Source organism: Cataglyphis hispanica, chromosome 13 (assembly GCF_021464435.1).
Source record: "Cataglyphis hispanica isolate Lineage 1 chromosome 13, ULB_Chis1_1.0, whole genome shotgun sequence".
Classification (NCBI taxonomy): domain Eukaryota; kingdom Metazoa; phylum Arthropoda; class Insecta; order Hymenoptera; family Formicidae; genus Cataglyphis; species Cataglyphis hispanica.
Window position 1 is genome coordinate 102,740 of NC_065966.1, and position 26,108 is coordinate 128,847.

General features: G+C 37.9%; 1 protein-coding gene across 4 annotated transcripts in view; it reads left to right on the forward strand.

Annotated features, from left to right (window-relative positions):
* Positions 1-26,108, forward strand: part of LOC126854137 (neuroligin-1-like) — a 175,324-nt gene that overhangs the window by 66,113 nt on the left and 83,103 nt on the right. For all 4 annotated transcript variants that reach the window (XM_050600549.1, XM_050600544.1, XM_050600545.1 and 1 more), the window contains one exon: positions 1,171-1,227. The gene's annotated coding sequence lies outside the window, so the exon portion shown is untranslated. The remainder of the gene's footprint in view (positions 1-1,170; positions 1,228-26,108) is intronic.

A 26,108-nucleotide genomic window follows, 5' to 3' on the forward strand; every position in this document is an offset into this window, starting at 1 on the left:
GCTGAAATCAGCCTAAATGTTGGTCGGTGGGATTCCTGGGAGGGAGAGGGAAGAGAGGTGGCGGTGCTGTGTGACCTCCCGTGCGACGGACGATGGATGCTTTCCTCGACGGTGGTGGCGGTTTACCAGTTGAAGGCGCCAGGACCAGGACCGGAATTTTCGAACAAAAGAGGCGGTGGTCCTGATTTAGTGGCGTGCATAATTTCGTCCTGGTCATAAATTAATATTTCCCATGCCCCCTCTTTTGTCCATTCGTCGACCTGCCTGCCTGCAGACGCGGAAGAAAAGGATCTTGATGAATGAAAGTCCTTTTATAAATTACGATGAATATATATATATATATACATATATATATATATATATATATATATATATATATATATATATATATATACAGAGACATACCGTAATTTTGTCAACAGCCTGAATTTATGCGTTTGTACGACCCTTTATCGCTGTACTTGGAACGCGAAATTTGTCGCGCTGGTTATTAGCATATAAATTATACCAAAACGATGATTATGGCCAGAAAGTTAATTGAGTATTGTTAATTGATCGATAATGCATAAAAATCGAGATATAATGTAATTATTAATTTTAATTGTGAAACATCTCTTTTGATTTATTTATAATATTTGCAGAATATCATTAACGTGAGAGAGTGTGTGCGTGTGTGTATATATGTTCGTAAAATACAAGTAATATACATTATAAACGGATAAATTGTTGCATAATTTGGTGTAAAATAGACATTTATCAAAAATGTAAATAAAATGCGTCACTTTATGTTGACTAATGTCCTTTGTCTCGCCGCGCGCGTCTATTTCTCTTTTAAAAATATTATATGTAGATAACAATATATCATAATTATGTTTTATACTTTTATGAATTATAACTAGAGAACTAGAAAATCAAAACTAATATCCCTTTTCGTCTCAATTCTAGCGCTTCTAACGCGGTGAGAGAAATTCATTTATTATTTCGATGATTAAATAATAATATTAGCAACTGAAAATAATTTCTATATGTAGAATAATTAACGTTAATTTATATCAATTACAATATCTGAAAGCATTTGGATTATCCGATAATTATCATTTATTTAACACAGTTAGTTGGTCTTGTGTACATTCATTGTAATTATTAATATTTTCTATATTTTTGTTAAAGATTCTCTCGCTCGTACCGGATCTCATACACTGCGTACTAAACTGCACGATTCCTAAGGTAAGATTTTGTAGTACTACATTTGCAAAAATTTGATAAATTTCGACGCAGTTGTATGAAACGAAATAAAAGACATATACACGACGTAAAAAAAAATTATCCGCGAACGTTTTGAATAAAAAAGCGGGAATCAGGAATTTAAGGACGATGGAACTGCATCGCTGGACGATATATTGCGATGTAAAGCTACGAACGTTAAAATTAAATAGTCCGTTAATAGCTTTCGAGCGTTTCCATCAATTTAGGTTTGGCTCTTTTTTTATTCAAAACAAACCGCGTAGTCTGGCCGTACTCGCGAAAATTTAAATGTATATCGGTAGATATATACGCAAATGTGTGTCTCTACGTGTACGCGAAGCTTATCTGTGGATTAAGATTTAAGCCTCGAATGGGGAAAAAAGATCCCATCGATCGACTACTATTCGGTCGACGCTCGTGAATTAAACGAGTTTGATTCGCTACGAGCGTGCAAAGCATAGGATAATTAATCACTCAAAAATATTTGCGATTTCGAATCGGCAAATGTTCCAACGCACAATGATTATTATAGAGGTATTAATAAACGACGGTAATTACGCTTTTGTGAGCGATATTCAGAATAACAAGTATTACGCGATAATAAATCTCGCATTTAAAAGATAGTTCTGTATACAATAAAATTGATAAAATATATAAATACCTTTCTCTATTATTGCGGAATTTAATAATACAAAAAGTTACGATTGCATATTCATAAAATGCGGCAAATTCATAATAGCTCCGTTTTATTGTGGCACGAATTACGCGAAAGAAATTTTGTCGAATATTATTTTCGCGTTATATTATTTGTTCATCATTGAACGGGAGCAATTTTATAAATTTTGATTCATGCCATGCATCGTCTTTTTTTCTTTTTTTATGCGGGAGACATCAATATATTTCATGCGGTCGTTATAAATAACTACATCGCGACGCAAAAAGTTTAGTTTCATACAACCCCGGAAAATTGGTCGACATGAAATATCGGTGTCAAATAAATGGAATATTCTGCGTGTCGTTTGACGCGCCCGAAATTGAAGATAATAAAAGGGGGAGATGATACACACTTGCGAAAACGTAGCCGTTGGACGATTAATTGGACCGACCCTGGACAGCATTTATGATAACACGAGTCCCCGTTTAATCCATAATTGATGTGTTAATCGACGGTTGTGACAGAATTCTCGGCTGTAGTAATCGATTATTACAAAAACATTACATCTCTCTGTCTGTCTGTCTGTCTGTCTGTCTGTGTCTCTCTCTCTCTCTCTCTCTCTCTCTCTCTCTCTCTGTGTCTCTCTCTCTCTCTCTCTCTCTCTTTGTGCGGTAACAAACTCGATCGCTGATGGATTATAATCCAAGAAATCTAAAGTTAAAGATTAATATGTATATTATCGCACGTAAAGACCCTCGATCGATTTCGCAAGCATTTATTGTATAGACGCGGAATAGGTACAAAAGATATCATTAATTGCACGAGATTTATCGCGATTCTTTTGTGAAGGCGTAATGGAATTATTTGCAGATTTCGCGGATAGTCGGCGGATGACGTACAATTTAATCGATATTATGACCGCGTACATGCAGGCAGCTAATTACGCGGGCGAATGAATTCATATCATGAAAGTATCATATGATATTTGAGCCGCATTTGCATAACACACCCACGTTAATTTCGAGGATCAATTATCACATCGATCGATCAAAAAAATTGCTTTCGCCATTTAATCCATGTCGGTTTGAAAAGAGTTTTTGTCGATTGAAAATATTTAGACAGGTCTTTTGTTGTAATAAAAAAAAAATTAATTCACGGGTTTTCGATTATTACAAGATATTGTCGTGTGTTGTGCGCATTGAAGAATGCGCACGAGATGTTTGAAATTCCATAGGGGGGTCGTTCTTAAATTCGAAATTCCTTCTTTCAATTTCCGTTCCAAGGTCTCGTTTAGCAAAGTGTCTATACTTTCTTTCTTTCCTTCTTGTCGCGCTAGAAGCGCATTTGGTACGAGCCGTCACGTTCATCGCGGTGGCAATTTGTCGGGCGACAGGACACGTCAGGTCGAGCGACTGAAATTTTTAATTCCTTACGAGGCGAGGTAGAGCAAGAGGAGAGACGGTGGTTCATTTGTTCTGGGACAATTATGTCCCGCGCAAGAGTAAGATGCCGAGACATAAAAGTGACGACTAAGGAAGAAAAAAAGAAATTGTTTTTGTGGTCCTCGTGCATGGCTGTCAAAGTGTCGCTAAAAATGTGATACAGCTTGCATACTATAACAAATCTCTTGTAAATTGTATATCTCAATGTTATGATAACTCTCTCCAATTACAGTGGTAAATTTCTATATTAGAGTCTTTGTCTCTATGATTTGGTTCAAAATTTGTATGGAGCTTTCTTTCGACCTATAATTAAGAGTTTTGATATATTTTAAAAGCGGGCAAACAATATATATTATTTTTGTGGAAAAATCATCAAACATTTTATAATAAAAATATATAAAATCGCTCTTTATAAAAAGAAATTATTTTTTTAACTTTATGCTATATTTTAATAATTTAATGATATTTTAAAAGCAAGCAAACTACAGATTCCTTACTATTATAGATTTAGATATTATATTAGAAAATTGATAATTATTTAGTACTATTATATGTATATATATATATATATATATATATATATATATATATATATATATATATAAACGCATGGACGGGAGAGATTTACCACTACAATCTTAATTTTTACGAGTTAACAGCGAATTAAAGATTCGGCGAAAAAATTATCATTTACATTTCATAGTTTATTCGCTACAAGTATCATCTTGATTCTCGTTATATGAGTAGATTATTCATATTCCGCGCGAGACGAATATTCGAGAAACTTCATTAGTGTATATAAGCAGAAGCTATTTTATGACGGCTAAAGTTCTACTTGTTGTCGCGCTTTCTCATCGCTGTTATTTCGTTTCGCTGGTTATACTCGCCGCGGTCCTGATACGTATATTATATTCATATATGAATGCAATCTCTCGCTTTTTCCATTCTCGTGATTGTCGTTGCCCATTTACATCGCGAACGAGTTGTCGAAGCGTCGCCGACTCGAACGCATATATGGAAACCATCGTGGTTTCTGTAATTCGCTTTCGTCGCCCGTTAGCTGCACATCAGCAATGCCTGCTTGGTTGCGAATCATGCATTGACTTTGCCGCTGCAGTTTCCAGTCCCCTTTTCACATTGAGTAATTGCTAAGTGACTAATTCAGATACAGTTCTTGTGAGAAATCAGTTTCTGTTTTAAGTTTTACGACAGAAAATAATTTTAAGTAATTGTCTTGCACATTGATATTTAATTTCTCTGTCAATTTTGACAATAAATTATTCTTTCCTTGACGCAAAGACAAAAAATTTGATGCGTTCCTTTCTTGAAAAATTTATTTTGAATGAATATACGAATTGATATATGTATTTATAATGTATATTAATATAATATATATTGTAAATATTATATATTCCCTTTCTCCCTCTGTTTCACGTCGAAAAGATACGAATATAATTATCAAACGTACTTGCGCCACTTGCTGCGTACGAATAAGGCCTTACACATGGGATACATTAAAACGTGCAATTTCGCCAAGCTGACGCGAATGTTGATGATACGATTGCCGGAACCACTTCTTCGTACCTGGTTGATGCCAATTTCCGCTCGTCAAATTTCTCTCGAAAGAAGATAAATTACCTCGTCTATATATTGCTGATTTTCGGAGAGCAACATTCCGTACCGATTGTGTGCGATATTCCAGTAAAAAATGAAATTTACAACGAGACGATACTGTCTTTTTTTTTAGAGTTGTTGCCAATCTTTTAGAAAGTTTTCTCTGATATCAAGCGCTTGATCTCTTGGAGAGAAACTCCTTTAGCTAACTCGATATGTTGTCACGTACGAACGTAATTATCGAACAAACTTAAGTCGTTGTATTAACTTGAGCCATTTCAAGGCCTGGGAACTGCTAATGGGAATGTCATTAACATTGCACTCATCGAGCCGTAAATTCGTAAAAACTTTGGCGAACGGTGATAGGATCGCGAAAACAAGTATGCGATGTAATCGGTTTAAAAACTCCCGACAACGCGGTATCCGCATAAAACTGTTAAATATTACAACATTGGTAAAAGAGCGGCTGGTAATCTCTGGTAAATAAAATATATCATTACACGAATATATAAAAAGTTTAAAAATTTTGACGTTCAACTTATCGCAATAATGCTCTCTACCCCTCAGCATCTAGGTTACGAGAGACGATAATAGTACTGTGATACTAAAAAAGCACCGTGCGCAGTTTACGCAGGCGTTACAGATAATCTCTACTCGCGACAAGAAGCAGACGCGACGCGGCCGTTTATCGTCACGCATAAAACCGCGATGCATCACATCGAACTGACGTATACATCTCCCATCTGCACACACACTTGGCCCTTTTCGTCGTTGTACATGGCGTAAAGTTTCGAGCGTGCGGTAACCAGGTAAACACGAATAAATCATCGCGTCCGTAGATCAGCAACGTGGCTAGGTAGGTAAAATGTTCCTTCTTCTTTTTACTCCCGACTGCTGCCAACTGCAGATTAAAGTGAGAGAGTATAAATGTTTCACCGAGCTCGGATCGGTCATTACCTTAGTTGTCCATAACTATAACACATTTGAAATCATCTTAGATTTCTTATTAATTAAAGATTTAAAGATTTAAAGATTTAAAGCGTATAATTATCATTATTTAATCTATTATTCTTCGCACGGCTTCGAGTCGAATTTTTGAAAGCGAGATTCCGTCTATTTATTCAAGCTACGTTTATCGCGAGAAAATTTATTTTTAAGCAAAAAGGAATATTTAACGAAAGCTTTTATTCGTTTTCACGTCGACGATGTAGTCGTCGAGCTAAGAGCCGGTCTTCGTGAGATCTGAAAATGGAGAGGCACTTTCCGTGGCACGTACGTGTCTTAAAATAGCGCTTTCGCGCCTGAATATAAAGAAACTTTAGATTCAACCGTCGATCTTTTAGAAATTCCAAGTTCCTGTTTGCAGTACGCAGTCGGAACGACGAGCACATTCGGCGGGATTTACAGTTTACACAAATTTTGACAGGTACTTTGAAAATTATGTCAGAAATACCAAACATCAAACATTTTGGATAACGTCAAACGATAATACAATTGCGGTTGATAGCAAATGATTTTGATATGAAAAAATATGTTTACATTAATCTTTACCTCACTTTCTTTTCTTTTGTATATTATATGAATATTCAGATGTACATTATAAGAGGTGCATAAAATGATCCGTCAAGTGTAAATTACAATACTATTCCATGTCTCATATCATGTCTTGTCGTAAGAGAAATGATTCATTTACCAATCGCTTATTATCTCTGGCGCAAAACCCGCTTATACTCGTTGTTGCATTCGATTTAGCGGTCCAAAGGGATCAAAGTTGGTGACTCACGTTTCCTCGTAGCTCTTACGTCCTTCACAGGGTCACATGGCGGGGAACAACGAGACGGGAATTGATCGGAGTTTACTGCTCGAAACCTCCTTACAACTCCATTGAGCGCGCCCGCATGAGAGAGTTTCTTTTCATCGTAAATTCCTGGCGCCAACATGACGCCCAAAGGCTCCTCAACTCTGTTCAACTCTAAGCAAAACGTTTCATTTTCATATGTAACATTTTGCGACTTTGTCAGCTTACTAGACTCATGAATCGGTAACGCGGATGTTAACGAGCCAGAATCCCTAGGGTTCCTCGACTCCGCAATGTATATATCGCGCTGCAATATGCGCGATACTATCACTGTTACGATTAAATATATCTTTGAGATACAATTAAATTTTTCTCAAGGGCACGTCTAAAACGATGTCAGTTGGTTCGCCGTTGCATAACGTAATGCAATTACTTTAAACGGTCTGGTGTGAGTGGAGGAAAGCGGGCGAGAGGGAGGATGAGAATCCCAACGAAGGTGTACGTGCCAGCGAGTACATACGAACTATTAGGCGGCACCTACGCGATTTAGTTTACCTCGTCGGGTAAATTCCGACGGTACAGCAATAGAATAGTTGCCCCAAAGCTCCGAGCTGTTAAGCGTCCCCGTTTATATGCGATAAAATCTGAAGGACGGAAAAAGTTACGCTCGCACCTCGTTCTCTTTTCGTAATTACTTCCGCGACGAACAAGTCCACCAAGGCCAGCAACTTTTTCACTGATAATCAATCATTAGTCTTTCAACGGAATTCATTAATTGCATCGTGCATTTCGAACGCCAAAGGCGAATTTGTCTTGGAGCGCGAGATTCGATTAATCGATTAATATCGAGATGATCATTATATTAATTTATTTAAATAAAATTTAAACTCAATCAAAATTTGAAAATTTCTTTAATAAGATGATGGTTGATAAAAATTAATATTAGTTTGCATTCAAATTCATTTCACAGTTAGTAGCATTTTCTTCAATACCGTGTTAACATTTCGATTCGAATATACAAATCATGCAATTAGAATGGCGATTGGAGGACTCGGGATTGATTTCGGGGGAGGCTGAGTGATCAGGCCATCGAATCGGATTTTCCAATATCCGTGGATATGATCGACAAAAGTGGAAACGGGCACGGTATATGCGAGTGTCATCAACGCGTCGAACCATACAAAATGAAAAAAATTGCGGATGCAGGAAAAGCGTTTCCGCTTCTGTACCTTTTTATGCGATAACTGTGCGTCATCTACAGCGACGATGGAATTTCGGTGAAATCGATAGATGAGGATTTTGCGCGAGTGATATATAACAGTCTTAACAATAACAGGGTGAAACAAGATACACGGGATGAGATAATGTTGTATCAAATTTTTGATGATATAATATCTGCGGATCAATACTACTGCGTAATATCGGTCCGCAATTTTATCTAGTTACTATACGAAACTTTATTGTATGAAACATTCATGTTTAAAATGATTGTTTGTCTCAACATTATCCTCAACAATTAAATAGTTAAAGCTTTAATAATAGATATCAGTTTCGATGCCTATTTTGTTTTCAGCTTATTGCTCATTTTACTATAAGCTAAGCTAAATATATAATAATTTGCTTATAAATATGTATATATATATATATATATATATATATATATATATATCTTTAAAAAATTTTTACATATAGAAATAAAAGTAAAATTTAAAAAAATCATTCTCTTTTTTTATATATAAAATACAATGCATGTAGAACATATTATTTAATAACATATCATACACACACACATGCACACATACACGTGTAAAATATATTATATTATATAGAATATATATATGTAATGTTTTAAACATGTTTAAGACATATTTTTTTTTATTTTAAACATGATTCTTTTTTGCACTATTTCAAATATGACATATTAAAAACGTTTTAAATAAAAAAACAGATTTTTTTTTTTTTAAACGTGATATTTTTACCAATTCTGCTTTAATCCTCAAAAGAGAGATATTATATTTCTGTGTGAGTGCATTGGATATTATACAATAGTTTAATTAAAAAAAAAAAAAAAAAAAAATTGTACATATCTTTAAAGATATATATATTTACACATTTATTTGTAGGGGAAAAAATGATGTAAAAAATTAATTTAAGCAAATCATGCATTTTCAATTGCTTGCAACTCGAAAATTGGTTCTTGAAGGTTTCTTAAAGAAAGATTGACAAGGATTTATATATTGGTGAAGCAGCAATATAACATGGCACACAACATGACGTGTCGCGTCTCGGGATGATTTCTTCGTGATACTAACGGCACGAGGTAGACGTGTCATCCCTCGACACTCATAAAACACAAATATAGAATAATGTCGCGATATACCTTTAGAGAGATATCCTGCCGCCTGTGCTCTCGTCGGCAGCGGTGCGCGAAATTACGAGTTGCTCGAAAAGAAATACGTCCTCGGGGCGTTTAAATAGCAACGGCACCTCCGCGCACCCTCGAACCGGAGAGGGCGGTGCGGTTTCCCGACGCCGTAAATAAAGCTGCATCGCTCGCAATATCCGCGTATACAGATCACCGGCCACCGACTAATGCGCCGCCTCGTTAGATATAAGCCGGAGGAGTCGTTTGCAGATTACCGCGTTTTCTTTGTTGGCGCAACCGTGGGAAAAGACGCGACTCGGCCGGCGGCGGCAAATGAAATGGGGAAAAGTGGAAAAGAAAATGCCAGGGAGGAAACGGTAGATCCAAACGGCGGAAGGGAACACTCCGTTAAGTTAAATCCGTATCCTTCACCGCGACAATAAAGACGCATAATGCCCGGCACCTTTACGCGAATACGTATAAAAGGGAAAAAGAAGAGAATAATTTTTTGGGAGATACTTCCACGACCATTGTCAACCAAAAATAAAATTAAGCGAGTTTAAAACAAAAAAATGTTCTTCATGTCACATAATTTGAAAGTCTAATACGTTTTATATTGTATATACATGTAGTTGCTGATAAATGTATTTTTCTTAAAAACAACTATATGTTTTTCTTGCAATTGATTCCTTTTATTATTTTAGACATGAAAATGAAGTAAGATTATCGAAAAATAAATATTTTACTCTTTGATAATTAAGATATTTCATAGAATATGTAAAAATTATGTCAAATTGAAGTATGAAATATCTTATAATTAATCAATTTTTGGTCATCCTACTCTAATATCTTTATATCTTTTTATGTCGAACATTACGAGGAATCAATTTATACAAAAAAAAAAATTAATTTGGTGATTCCATTAAAAAAAAAAAAAAAAAATTAGGTTAAAAATTTAAGATTATCAATTATTTTCTCCCTTAAAACTCTATAAACTCTATAAAATCGCATCGTTTTTCAAGAAATTAAACATTTTTTAATCAAAATATTATTCAGCGAAACTAATAGATCGGCAGTCTTATGACAAAAGCTTCCATTGCTCGATAGAGTTACTTTGCTTAAGCTCAGAATATAATCAAGAAATTCCTATGCCGCGTGTTCCTAGCCGAGCAACACGAACCATAGATTTTATGCGCGATACTTGCCCAACAATATCGTAATTCTCTAGACGTAATTCTCCCATATATTGTATCTCGAATCCAGTATCTATCACGTACCTTCCACGTACGCGACAGTCGCTGTAGACATTCACGCAAGTGATGGCGCATCTATCTGAGAAATTTACGCGGAAATTTCTAGTTGACGCTAGGCTGTCTCTTCGAAGCATTTGGACTTAAAGTTGTCCAAACTAAAGAAAGATGCTCAAGCGCTTTTTACCTATATATGAATTAAAAAACTGCACTAGAGCTTTTATTCATTCTTCGCATTATCGCTAAAAATATATATAGTTTATTTCTACGTGGCTCATTTTCTTTAATATGCATCCCAATGTATAATAAACAAAATTAATTTTATTTATTCATTTTTTATAAATTATATTTATTATACGTTTTATATCTAATTCTTATTATATTTAATTTTAAATTATTTATTTGATTCGCATACACAATTAGAGAGAATAGTTTTCTGCTTGTAATTGCAAGATTATTCAGTTTCATTATTCGAGGGACAACTCAGGCAACAATATTAAATTTGTCGCGCCAATGAATAATATTACGAGCGAAAGAGATATTTACTTGATTAAAGCTTTTGATACTCTCTTTGGGAATCTGTTGAAGTTACGGCTTCAATATAAACGTCTAGAAAGTGCAGTTCTGTGTCGCGCCGTCAAGTAACTATTAATTGACGAGTATACGTGCTATGAATTTTCGACGGAGTTTTAACGTGACGCAAATCCGATATCGGAGCCATCGAACACAGACAAAGCCTGAGTGACGCAATATCTGCTTCAACGACATTATTGATCTTTAAAGATTCACGCAAGAGATCTCGAGAGGACATCGATGTCATCGTTCCTCTCACATTTATCGAATCCTTTAATTAATCCACGTACTTTTCGTTTATCAAATTTAAGCAACAAGTACACTAGTACTTTTTTTCTCGTCTTTACCTTCTCTATCTAGATATCTTTCCATCGGTTTCATACAACGGCGGCGTCAGTCTTTCCATTCGCGGAGGACAATCTCAGTCGTTGTGATCAAAGTCTCCTGGCTCTCCTATGACAAGCCAATTCTCTTCCCTTATCCCCGATACTGTCTCGCCGAATCAGCGGCAAATCCACCACGGATCCAACAGCGGCGGCCCAACATGCCATCGGATATCGGTCGCCGAACAAACGACGAAAAGGCCTCGCGAGACCGCATGACCGCAAGACTGCAGGTATTTCGATATATATATATATATATATACATATCCGTTGCGTATGTCCCGGATATATAGGGACGTACGTTTGTTCGTGCTTGCGCGGACTTTCCTAACAAAGCCCAGGAACTCCTTTCGTCCCGGTTACGTGGCCAAAGCCAGTATTTGGGATTTCCGTCGTTCTCGTTCACTGCCCTCCGTCGCTCCCCTCAGGCTATTCTCCGTCGGTGGTTAGTCGCGGACTCGTCACCGCTCCGGGCATGAATCTTGCGAAACGAGATGAGATGAAACGGAGCAAGAGGAGACGGAGGAGAAACGAGAAGGAGAGAGAGCCGACGAACCGAAACTCCGTGTCGGGTCCGGAAGAGCGGGCGTGCCTGCTCTCGCCGACGAACTGTTACCGCCGCTCGTCCATGGATGATATTAAGCGCGAACTCGAGCCAAATTTATGCCGGCGCGCGTGCTTGATGGCCTCATTATATGGCATCGAGCGCGACGGGTGTCGGAAACACCGTAAACTGTGTCGGCGATTACATCGCCGGAAACGCAACGGATCTGTTCTGCCCCTTCTCCCGCTCGCGTTTCACGGCTGAACAGCTCCTATCGGTGACATGACAGAGAGATAGAAAGAGAGAGAGAGAGAGAGAAGGAGAGAAAGTACAGACGGATTGAAACATTGGCTACAAATGATTTGGAAATTACGATCCTCCTCGAAAGATAGATAGATAAAGAGAGAGAGAGAGAGAGAGAGAGAGAGAGAGAGAGATGTGAAAAGGGCGCAATTCAATCCCTCTACCGGAATTCCCCTCGCGGTCGTTACGCCGGGATTTTCGGTCCCGATTACACACCATAGCGTTTCCAACCCGGAGCAGCTCGCACAACTTTGTTCCCCACTGTGTGTTACGACCGGTGATGAATCAAAAATGAACAGGCGACGTAAGTCTCGACGCCCACGGGCGACATCGACCCGAGAACTTTGCCCGGCAAATTTACGCTCGCATACTTTATGGCGCCTTTACATCATCAGCAAACTGCCGCCCGTCCGGCGACAAAGTTGCGCGCCGTCCAGCTTTAACATTAATGATGCGCGATCGTTCCCGGACGCATACGTTCGATAGAACATGCGTTCGCGCGTAACCTTACACAATGAGTGACCAGAATTATTTGCAGCGCGCACACAGATACATATAACTCTGGTAACTCTGATGCAACATTGATTTTAACGATTTACTCCATTGCCATTGTTAGCGCGTTGCTGTCAACATTTTGTTTACTTTATTTATCATACTGAAAAACGCAAAAGACCATTGTCATTCTCTTTTAATAATGAGTACATTATATTACATCCTCTATAATGTGTACGTCAAAAGAAAAGTGATTCGATATAAGTTAACGTCATGATTTATCCCGTAGCATATTCTAAAGTATTCGGACATTTTTTTTCTTTCCTCATCACCTCTACGTACTAGTATTTTGTTTTTCTTCTTTCTTTTCTCTATCTCATTTTAATTCTCATTTATTATTTATATCTTATTGATTATTCTTTATTCTACAAAGGATTCAGCCTAAAATTAAATAAATCATTTATCTTTATTTCTGCGTTCGTTGATTCTCCGGTAAATTCGATGTATTGTGTGCCGTGGAGACGAATCTGAAAGGAATTGAGCACGAGAAGGCGCGACGGGACAGAAATGGAAATCTACAGGGTGCCGGTACGTTCCGACAAACTGCCATCCCATAGCGCGAAATTAAGCGCCAACTTTGCCGATGAATTTACGTTCGCACAGGATTTGATGGCGCGTCATTACGTCATGGCGCGACAGCCGAGGACGAGGTCGTAGAAACAGCCTTGACAAATTACATATTCCTATTACAGAGTCGGCGACACGATAGCGTTAATCATCGCCGGATGGGACAAATACAGTACGCGGCCATTCTTTCAATAATATGCCACATTCTTTGTGATTTTTCGGCTTTGTGATTTTTTTCCGAGGTGTTGTAAAAAGTCGATTAGGTGTATTCGTCGCTTTATTAAATTGGCACGTAAAAATTTTCACAATTTATAAACGTGATTGTTTAACACATTGTTGGAAAATTTGCCTTAAATTAATCGCATTTTATATCGCATGTCCGCAACAATTGACACAAATTTTTGTGTTAATTTAACAAAAGATGGATATGTTAAATGGTGACTAATACTGTGTTAATATTTCAACACAAAATAAATGCAAACTTTATAGTAATTTGAAATAAATTTCGTGTAAAATTAAACATATTTTTAATGATAAAATTAACTTGGAAAAATATTATTGAGAATCTGTAATCTCTCTCTCTCTCTTTTATTGTAGGATAAAATTTGTTTTCTGCAAATTTTAACAGATAAATCCTGTCACTAACGATCACGGAACACATACATGTCTATTGTGTAAAATTAAAAATATGTCTACTCATATGTTAAATTAACATAAGAAGGTGTTAAATATTTATCCCCAAAGTTTTAATCGATATATATTTTTCTGACACAAGAAAACACAAATTTTCCAACAGTGCAGAATAGACGAAAATTTCTTCTTAATCGGATATTACGTTGTAATATGTATATACATGAATTTTTTTCAAAATATTGAGTGTATAATTTATCTAATTGCATAACATACATTGCTTTTTACATAGCTAAATCAATTTTATATCATACAAATTAAAAGAATAAAGATTATGAATAAATAAAATAATAAACATTTAAAGAGAAATTTGAATGACAAAAATATATTTTTGAAAGATAAATTAGCAATGCTTATCATATGTTTGCCGAGATGACTCGCACTGTGACGCACAGAGATGCAAATATTCCAATCCACTCGAGCAGAGAACTCTCAAGTGCGCTTCCTCCCATAACATAAGAATATCCGCGCAGAATAAAAGTCACGCTGTGTGTTGTTTTCCGCTGCACCGCTCTTTCGAGTGTTTTACTCGTTAAACTTGTTATCTCGTACCGTTTTCGCGGGGCTCCAAGAATTTTCGACAATGCAATAATCTCGTTGCGCCAGCAACGACACTTATAAAAACATGAAAATATAACGCCAAGTGTATTGCGTATTGCGACATTTTCTACGATCCTTGAGAAATGAGATTAAAAATCATTTTTCAGGTTATAACATTTTTGCTACAATATATCGGGTTACACAAATGTATAATATCTTTTATATTTCACATGTGAAATATCTCTTGTGCGCGTTAATAATTAAAAAGAACTTGTGAAATACGATCAGAAAGTATATATCGCACAGTATCATGGCTAATCCTCTTTAACGTACTAGAAAATTAAAGTTGCGTTTCGGGTCAGAGAGCTTTGGACTAGTTTCGCTAGTTAAAACTTTGTAATCCCGCATCACAGTAATGGAGGAGTATACGTTTTAGCCGCGTGGACGCGGTTGGCTATATATATATATATATATTAGACGATATAATCATTATAATCACATGATCTCGCATTATATATTCTGTACGCAACCGATGTACGCGATATATTGATAGACCGTGCGGAAAACCGAGAGAGAGAGAGAGAAAGACAGGGAAACGCAGTCTCAACTGTCTCTCTCTCTCTCTCTCTCTCTCTTTCTGCGTAATATGTATATAATACAACCACTCTCGAGAGCAGTCGCGGCTTCAGTTTAAATCCCTTTAAGCAATCCGGACGTATTTGAGGTCTTTAGTCAACATATCCAAACCTCCTTTTCAACTAATTCCAACAAACGAAAATGGAATACAAGATGATTAAGCGCGTATATACATTTGTGTGCATATCTCGTATTCCTAATGGCATAAACTGTTTTCACGTGGCTGAGATTAAACGGACACTGTGCGTCCGCGTAGTTGATGGCATCATTATATCATCATGATAACAACAACAACAACGACGACGACCACGATTGTAGGAACGACATGGAGACGCGGCCCTATTACCGACTCCGTATGCGTTTTCGATAATTCCCGTCCAAAACGAAATTTGATAGCCGGATTATCTCTCTGCCCGCGCGGAAGCCGGACATTACATGACGTCATCTCGATAAGTCGGGCGTACATATTACTCGTAGTATACTATTTCTGCACATACGGGAAAAATCGATGAAATCTGCAAAAAATATTTTTCTCTTAACGAGCAACGTGTTCACTGTTGCGTTATATATGTGTATATAGCATATCCAGCGGGCGTTATCTCGTGATGAAAAAACTGGGCCGACGAAAAAATCCAGTAAGAGAGAAAAAAAATCGTTAAAAATTTCACTCTGATTGCGCCGACGATAATCGTGTTATTACTTTTCAAAGTACGTTTCTTCACAAACAGAAAATTGCATTCATTATCAAGTTTATTTCATACGCCTTTTTTTGTTTCATTTCTTTTTCTTTTTTTTTTTTGCGGCTGCCAAAGTTTACGTAACTTTCCAGTGGATTTCAAAGTTTTAACAATCGCATTACATCGGTCCTTCGTTATGATTATAAAAAGAGAGATCGCTCGATGTATGGAAAGTCAAGTTCTGCCAAAACTATATTAGCGAAATAATAAAATGACGTCGGACACATACATATGTATGGCTCTGACAATGAGTCATGAAAAATCATATTTTCAGCAATTTCTCACAAATGGCAAATGGCGTTAACATATTTTTTTTTTCTTTGATACCAAGCAGACACCGGAAAAAATTTTCACGAAATTCCAGTTTTCTTTTATTCCGCACGATTGCGCGCCGAATTTCTATCCCGCCAGGGATACACGCTGCGTACTTTCACTTGTAAACGAGGCCGAATAAAACGCGGAAATGGAGGTTTATGGCCGACGGGCGATTCGGCGAGAGCTTTCAATTGCTAGCCCGCAGATGAAATTAAGCTGAAACTTCCGGCAAATGCATGCACCTCGGCATGTGCATACGACATTGCGCCGATATAACGTGCGGTACATGAGTATTAAACACGCGAATAACATTTGCAGGAGAAACCCATGCAGATATGAATTATTTTTGAACCCGCGATTTGCAATCGATTTATGTTAAAAGCTGCCAAGTTTAATCTTTAACCGCACTCGATATCAAACATTTCATCGTTCTTCGCGATGCGACAAACAAGTCGATATATATATATATATATATATATATATATATATATATATATATATGCAATATGCGGTATCCGTGGTTGTTAGAAATAAATATCTGCTTCAAAAAGTCTTAGTTACTTACAAATGACACGATAAACGAGACACAACTAGAGGTCACCAAGTATAAAAGTCACTCTGTGAATTTCAACAAAAATTTTGTAAAAGCAGAACGACTCTCCCTTTCTCTCTTTCTATGTTGATGCTGTTACATTAAAAGCTATGTGTAGAGATTGTTATGTGTAGAGATTCATTTATATTATGTATACGAGATTCATTTTATGCATTTTTGAATCTCAGCATTGCGTATCTACTTGACACCATAACCGAAAGTGATTTCACCGCATAGTAAACACATAGTTTGTGTTGTTTTCCAGTTAAGGATTAATAATTAGCGGGCGTTCACGTAATGCCGTCACGTAATGACAAGTAAAGTTTCTTTACGCTTCGACGGATCGTACCGCTCATTCATTATACGTGCCTCTCGATTTTCAGCGTTACGTTTCAGAGCCGCCACCACATATTGGTGGCGCGGGAAAACGCGCTTTGTAAGCGACACTCTAAACAGAGCGCCGCGAATACAGAAAGCCTATGGCGATGATATAAAGAGACGCGGATACGAGAGTAAGTGTAGTGGAGATTGTGGAGAACGCACGAGAGAGCTCGGCTTGCCTCCGTAAACGGTTTCCTCGCAAACGATATTAAGCGGCCTCCCCCGCCTCGCACAATTTATACCCGCGTGCTCGACGCGTCGTTGACGCTTAACAACAAAGATGAGATCGCGCGCTCGCGAGTCCCCGAGACAAATTGAAACATCAAATTCGCGAAATCTTTATTATTCCGCAACCCTTCGTCGCCCGCAGGCGACAAATAGTACGGACGTCGGAAATGCAATTCCGCTCTTCGTTATGTAGAATTGTAGAATATACATACTCCGAGCTATTGTGTCAAAAAATATTAACCTTTTCGGTATATTTAAATCTTTATTTTGGAAAAAAAAAATCAAAGTCCCCCTTGCGATTTAATGAAAAAATGTTACAGTTTCTCAATATCCATATTTTTCATCGACATTGTAATTTTCTGCAAGAGTTGATCGCGAGCGGTAAAATAAATAATTGATGAAGGAATTATTAACTGGTAAAATTTTTACACCATTAATACAATTAAATGAAAATATCGTGTAAAGCAAATTAGAACAAAGTACAAGAACCATTTTTACGACCAATCAAATTTTCAACATTTTTCAGCTTTTTATTCCAGCCGCCCTACAATCGCCTTGCTTTTCTCAATCGATGGTTATCAAATTTTCATAATTGAATATTGTTGCAAAAAAATTACTTTTTCACCGTTCGTCGACTCACACCGAAATACGGTTTTGCAGGCTTTTTCGAAATAATCGAGAGACTGACTTTAATGCCCGGCACGTTACGTTGCTCCTACCTCAATTTACGCTGTACCATTTTGCAATTTGTTGCGTAGAGATAATTGAATCTTCTCATCTAGATCTTTCTCTCTTTGCCTCTCGCTCAGTCACGGATACATAAAACTCTGACGTAAACTTGCCATGTCGGGGCATACATCGATTCCATTGAAGAGAAGTTATTATCGCGTTTAAGAGTGACCTATTTTTGAAGAGTTTTGATACTGGAACACTCGTAAAGGATGGTCAGCCCTTTTCTGGTTTTTCTCAAGTGGAGGGTCGCGAGAGTTTCCGAGTTCAACAAGTGTTCTTCAATCGTCACCAAGTGGCAATTTTCCCTCCGTTATCCGACTTGAACTATACTATTTTTGCAATGTGCATGTACTTTAACGAATATTTGTGCATATTGTAATAAAACATTTTTGATATTGCAACATTGTATATAATATTTCTTATATTATTAGCAACATTAGGGGACATTAGGGGGGATTGCAGATTAAAAGTCAGAGAGAGATTTTATTCGGTTTATCGGTAAATAGAAAATTAATCTCACTTTGTTCTTATGTTATTTATATGCTATTTTGATTAATACTTTCATTCTTATGTATATTAAAAGACGATTACTCTTTTCTCTTGTAGTATCTGAAAATTCCCACCAATATCACAACCTTTTCCTTTCAATTTCCTGTTTAAAATGTATTTACAAGTCGTATTTGCACGCTGCTATTTCCCAATTTCCAAAGGCTTTTGCTCGATGCGTAAACGACGAGTAACGACTGTTAATTAAGGCTGAAAGCAAATAAAAAATCGATAAAATTGTGTTTTTAATTCTGTGCGCGAAAGATTTTATACCGGACAATAACGAGAAAGTAGCTGCATTATATTATCGGTGATTTACGCATTCTTAGTGGCATTATCATTTTCATCGTGAGCTCAACGTGATTGTCTCGTTCTCAAGATTTTTCTTTCAATTTAAGAATTTACTTCAAGATAATACACGCGACTCGCGTCTTAAAGGAAAATGCTGGAATGGTCTGACCAAAGGTAGACTCGACTACTGAATACCAATAACTAACATTCGTGACGCTACCAAAACAAGTGCTTCGATTTGCTACAAGAACATGCAAGATATTAATAGTAAAAACTGTTTTCTGAAATTAAAGGATAGTATAATATATTACTTGCAATTTACTTTAAATATTAGCGAGATTAAAATATCTAAAATTATTCTAAAAATTCTTTTAATTTATTCGAAGGAGATATGGAAGGAGATATCGTCGCGCGATAACATTTTTTCTTTCTTTGCACTTTTCTCATACCGTTGTATGAGATACAATTATCATCAAAGATACTAATTCAATTAATGTCGTTGACAATCGATCGATAGATCGATTACCGATGCCCGTTGCGGGCTGTTCATCAGACCTTTGTCGTAGCGCCAAAAAGTGCGATAAAGTAAAGCATATAGAGAGTTATAAGGGAGAGCAGCGGAAAGGAGGGGTAGGAAAAGGTGCACACGTCGCCGTCGAGATTTAATACTATTTGCCCGGTTCGTGCGCGGGATCCACCTACCTATCTACCCAGTAGCGATATCCTTCGAGCCGATCCCATACACACATCCTCACCCGGTACCGGAAAAAGGAGTAAATACGGAGTAAATACAACAAAGAGGTGGGCAGGTTTAGATGGTTTCCGTAAACCGCTTTCCCGCGGGCGATATTAACGGGCGGGGAGTCCCGGGAATTTATGGCACTAAAGCTCCGCGTGTTGAGCGCGCGCGCGCTTGCAACCCTCGAGCCTCTCCTCTATATAGCAAAACCCGTTAATACCAAAGACAAACTCGGCGGTGGCTGCGCTCGCGTCCGGGGTGCTTAGAAGGGGCCGCGCGAGTGCTTTCTGCCAGAGTTCTTCGTCCCGGGGTCAACTTGGGTCATATTTGCACAGCGCATCCCAGGGTCTTGGGAAGCGCGCGCGCGCGCGCGCGCTTGTTCGCCAATAATGGCAATGGAAGGAATCGTCGGGCGATGGCGGGGTGTTAGAAGGTTTTAGGGGGAACGAATTGAAATTTATCGGAGCGACCAGTCGTTAAGGCGAAACTCCGTTAACGACTGAGGGGCTTCTGAAGTTTCTGAATGCGGGGCGGCGTGCCTCCGGCTACGAGAGCCGGCCAACGACGATTCATTACGATCGATTAAAGTTCGACGACTAAAAGTTCCATCAGCATTTTTTGTCATCGGCATTGATGATTGACAAGTCGATATTCTCGCCACGCGATCAACACTAGATGCGGCGACTGTCTCGCGCTATCTTTCTTAACCATATTAATAAATGGGACAGATTAATCAAAATTTTAAATTGTGCGCTTATAAATAATATAAATTTTTTGATCACTGTTGACAATAAGTTACATATAGTACACGCTTTAAGTTATGGCTTTAGTTCCTTTTTTATTTCTGAGCTCACTCGTAAGATGTAGATTAATGGTCTACATGTACCAGTTATTTTTCTTTGTGTTATTTATTATCATCTTTACGCACGGAGAACAAAATTGTGGATTAAGAGGTATTAGAGTTTTGCCTCAATTTTGACATAATAAATCAAGCGGTGAGATTCGTCGTGACTTTTACTCATTTCTTCTGTACATCCTCTCGTGAAAAGTAAAATTGTTACGAGTTTGAAGTTTCTTTTCGCCGGGTGCTCCCAATTGTGCCGCGGGGAAAACTCAAACTTATACCATCGAAGTGAGATTTAAAGTGATACATAACAGATGTACTCTGTATTCTCTTAATGCCGCAGCCGGTGTGCTTAACTTGAACTTTTGTTTAACTGTTTCTTTTGTTTGTCGGTGTACGTACAAGATAATAATAAATTGAAAAACGCGCTGTCATAAAAAAAAATAAAATAGAGAAACATTATTTTCAAAAAAAAAGAGAAAGGAGTAGCAAATATCTCAAGAAGTAATTTTTTTTTTCAACAGAGTTAACAAATTCCGCTTTATTTATTGACTTTTGATATTAATTAACAAAGAGTGAGCCATTTTATCAAAACGCATTTCATGTTTATCAGACTATGCATCGTGCTAATGTATTGTTAGCATTACGCTCATATAACAGAGGGATTTATCCGGATTTCAACGGTACAAAAGTTGGTTAAAACCATTGAGGTACTTGAGCGCTCGCGAGCAGCTAATTGAAAGCAGAAGTAAAAACAATATGGCAGATTCGGGGAAACCGCGTTTTCACCGACTAATATATATAAACAAGGTGCATTCCGCTGATGAGCTCTCACAATAGCGGAATTATTATCGGCCGAATAATAATTTACATGAAGCCAGTTGACAAATCTGTTAAAAAGCTTATCATTCCCGCGGACGGAGAACGAAAATATGATCGGTCGCGTAAACTCAATTGTCTCGGGGGAGCGTATCGAGGAAAATAATTGGTTGTTTCATCAATGCATCCGCGGAGAGTAACCCATTTACGAATCCGGCCGATAAAACGCGGCCGGTAGTGTCAGTTCACCGGAACGTTTTATGGAACTGGCCGATGGATGTATTTCGGAAATTTATATCGATGCACCGACGCTGCTTCATTAATTGGGCGAATTCGAAATCTCGTTATACGGGAATCCCGATTATAACTTAATTTTATTTGCGCGTTACCATTACGATATCGTAATCACGCGTAACTGTCCAACCATTCTTCTCTCCCTCCCTCCCTCCCTCCCTCCCCCTCTTCCCTCCTCCCGCGTGTGCTATAAATTATTATTAAAAATATCGTAATATACGAGAAACGACGAGTATCGTCATTTCCAGACAATACATGTGGTAAAAGTAACACTAAATCGCGCATATAAGTACGCGAAGGTACAGCAGTCTCTGATTTAATGGAATCCACTCGTGTTCCCGATTTTCGCCCTGTTCAAGGTTTAAGGAACAGTAAATCCACCCTCGTGGAGCGAGAATTGCCGTCCATACTCGCTAGACAAGAAGAATCGCTTCTCTTATCAATTATTGATTTCCAGTGCTTTGGACTTCCGAGTGCTTTAAGCTATCCTTTAGTAGCTAAATGTCCAAACATCCGATGTACACTGTTTGTTCAAGATCATTGCACATGTTATTTTTTAAAAAAGAAATGCTGCTATAATTATATTTACAATTAATAAATCCTCTCGAATATCGATCTCTTATCAATCGTTTGAATATGCAATTTTTATAGCATTGATTTTTATATAATTAAAAAATTTTTATTTTACATTTGTGGTTACGATAAACACTTTCGTTCGTGATAAAGTGACGCGATAGAAATCGTGATTTATAAGGTGTCAAGCGAATCGGTTCTGGAAGACTTCCGCTGAAGCGATTGGCCGCATATGAAATAAACATGAGAAAGAAAGATAGAGAGAGAGAGAGAGAGAGAGAGAGAATATTCCCTATACTCTTCGTTCACATTTTATTACTTTTTCCGGTATCGCTCGTGCACCGGCTTACTACCCATTAGCGACGCTCTAAGCCATTTAATCGTAGGGTACACCTGCCTTTCCGCGAAGTCTCTTAACGTAAATTAATTAAGGTACCCAGACCAGACTTTTACCACGGGAAAGTAGCTGTGCCGCGTTATAATCAAAGTTTCTTCACGGACTAGAAGGGGACGTGGGAGATGGACAGAGACGACAGGCTTGCAAACTGCTGCGGCGGGTGGCAGGGGATAAGTGTGGGAGGGGGACAGACGTCGACGAAAAGAAAAAGAAACAAAAAGAGTAACGCGCCGTGTCGGGAGAGCTCTACAGGACCGGGGGATGAAAGAAGAAAAAAAAAAAAACGCGCAGCATTACTCAACCTCCATTGGATAGAAATAATGGCGCACATAAAGGAGTTCCCGAGTCCCCTCTAGAATAGACGACGAAGCGTTCGCGTGTTTTCTCGCTGTACACTGGTCACTTGGCCCGGCCATCGCTTATTCGTTCTCGCGCGCACACACACATACATACACTCGCACATCCGCTTACCCTTTTTGCCGCGGAGCGCCGCGTGATGTCCCGACACGTGCAAAGTCCTCCCGATGTATTGTGTCTCGCAAAATTGGCCGACCACCACGTACCCGACAGGCGAGGCGAGGAGACTGTAAATCGCGAACAAGAAAAAAGCCCCTTGTGCACCGTTACGCTCGGGCATGTTTGCGAAATAGCTCGAGTGTTACTTGCGGAAAATGCGATACAATACGATGCTTACGTACACATACATACATACATACATACACACAGACCGGAGTCAAAGGGCGCGTTTCATCGGAACTGCGGGACGTCCGAACCGATTTCTCGTAAATAGAAAACAGTCGTGTCGCCAATAGATTTGACTTTCGAGTTACCCAAACTACGAGTGCTCGTCTGATGTTTTTTCTTTCTTTCTTTTTTTTTTTTAAGCGGCGCACTCAAATATCGCCGACTCTTATACCCAATTTGTAGTTTGCTGTCGGAGAGAGAGCTTCGCGATTAGGTATTCTCGAGTGCTTTTCGCCGTCCCTTCGAGCGACTTTATTTCGGCAAATTGAAGCGTTCACGACGAGAGGGACGTTTAATCACGCAGTCTCTCCTTCTTGAGCTCTCGTTCAATCGACTTGAAGTGATCGTTAAACCAATCGGCCATTCCAACATAATTGCAATTAATCTCGACGGAGCTTTTCAAAACACTTGGACGGTTGGTTCGGGCTAGGTCGGATTGGGGCCGTTTGCGACATGGCGCGGCGTTAACCTCCATGGGGGCTCTTTCTTTTTTGTCCATTACATTAAATTGCGCTCGTTACCGTTATTAAGCGCCGTACTCATGCTACACTTTCAAAGACCGCGCGTGCGGCGCAGTATGTCGGGAGGGCGAATTACATTAGATTATAATTACACATTCGTTTAACAAGCGCTTGTTAACCTGCAACAATCTCGCGCAATGGTACGAAATTTTTTGCGTAATTTTCCTCTTAACGATGTACTGGTAATAAAATTTATTTTACACCACGGAGGCCAATAAACATGCTGGCAAATCAACGCGCTTTGTGTAATAGAAACACACATGCGCCCCTCGTGTCATGACGAGGAGTGATGTAATTTTCGTTGTACTATGTTGTATGAACTCTTGTACAACACAAGAGAACCTTATTAGCAATAACGCAATTTCTCCAACTAAATAAGGAGTAACAATGACGCAATCTCATTTAGTACCTCATAGAGGGATAGAATTAAGGTAATCGCTTGAAAATTTTCTACACAATGTTACTTGCACTACTCTAACGTACATAAGAATACGGTCGTGCTGAAACTTTAAGAATGAAAGCTGCAACGTTTGATGTGAACGTTTGTAAACCCGCAAAATTAATTACATCAGTCGCGCGAAGATGCATTTCATCAAATCTTATTTGCGAACTACAATGACAAAATTAGATACACAACGTAACGTTAACAATTGCAACAATAATTATGAATTTCTTAAGATCTTATTAAAATTTCTCATACCTTGTTGATCGCGTTCAATATCTATATTCATTTAATCGTCTTTATTTCAAAATAAATATTAATGAACACTGGATCAAAAGGTTTATTTGTTATCTGGCTTTATTTAAGTCTATTCTAGGAAAAATTCTCTAAGGAATACGCAGAATACGCAGTACAAAACGTACAGGAAGAGAGAGAAACAGGAGAATAGACTCCAAATGTTGCCGAAATATTGTCATTAAGTTTCCGATACCAACAGTAAACTACATTATGCATAAAACATCTGATATTATTATATAATCACGAATTTATGTAAATGAATAATTTTATAAATTTACGCAATTAAACAAATTTACGTAAATAAATAAATGTATTTACATGTAACAAACAGAGTTGTCACCCAATGTTTTTTCATATTTGATAAGTAAAAGAATTTTTCTCAACAGTTTTCAAAATTGCGATTTGTACCATCGCTATCGTGCTAACAAACGCAAATATCGAACAAATAACAAGGATACGCAAAAGGTTCAAAAAAATATATAATCGCAACACGAGTGTTTAGGATGAAGGAATTTCTCCTTTTTGCGTACAGTACGGCTACCGCCGAGTCGACTCGCGTATCGAGAACAAATTGCATCGCCGAGATTTTAATTGCATCCGCGATGCAATCTGCGCGATCTAATTGTGACAATTATCGCATGCGTGGAGACCTATCACGGCTTTGAGTTTGACTTTCCCTTTCTTCGATCGTCGAAAATATCTCGCGTTTAAATTATATTCGGTCATTGCCTTCCCGCGCATACGATCGATAAACTGGTCCACGCGCGATTTACCCGGTAATTTATTGCAACAGCGAAAAAATCGACCGCTCAAAGAATCGCGGCTCATTATCGATTGCAAGGCTCGCCTAGCCATCTTCATTGACTCGTCGTCAAAAAATTTCCAAGAAGAAAAATTGCACGAAAATACAAAGAATTAAGGCTATTGGTGTGCGAGGGGAGCGATAATGTCAAATGGATTAGCTAAGATTTAAAAACAATTTATTAGTAAAAAAAAAATATAATAAAAGTCTAAAAGCCATTAAACATAGGAAAAACCTTTTCTCAATTAAAAGAGAAAGTGTATGCATATTCGAAAGAGGACGTCTATATAATTTTCATAATTTTCATCCATGTATAAGACCCCATCTTTAAAATAAAAAAAAAAAACTAACTGGTCAAATCACTTGAAATTCAAACAGTCGATAACGTGTTATAAAAATTGTATGTGATGTATGTTTTACTATTTTATTACAACTTGCCAATCTTCTTAAAAAGATTATCATAGATAAATTATATAAATTGCGCATTTCCTCTAGATCAAGAGGTCGGCTTGTTTAGCGGATATCTAATTACCCTGTTATACCCTCTCTGTACATACTGATAATCCGCAATATTACATAGACTCCGCGACATACCTCTCGAAAACACAAGAGCACGGCCGTCTTATCATTAATTATCCAACTTTATCAGTCATCGAC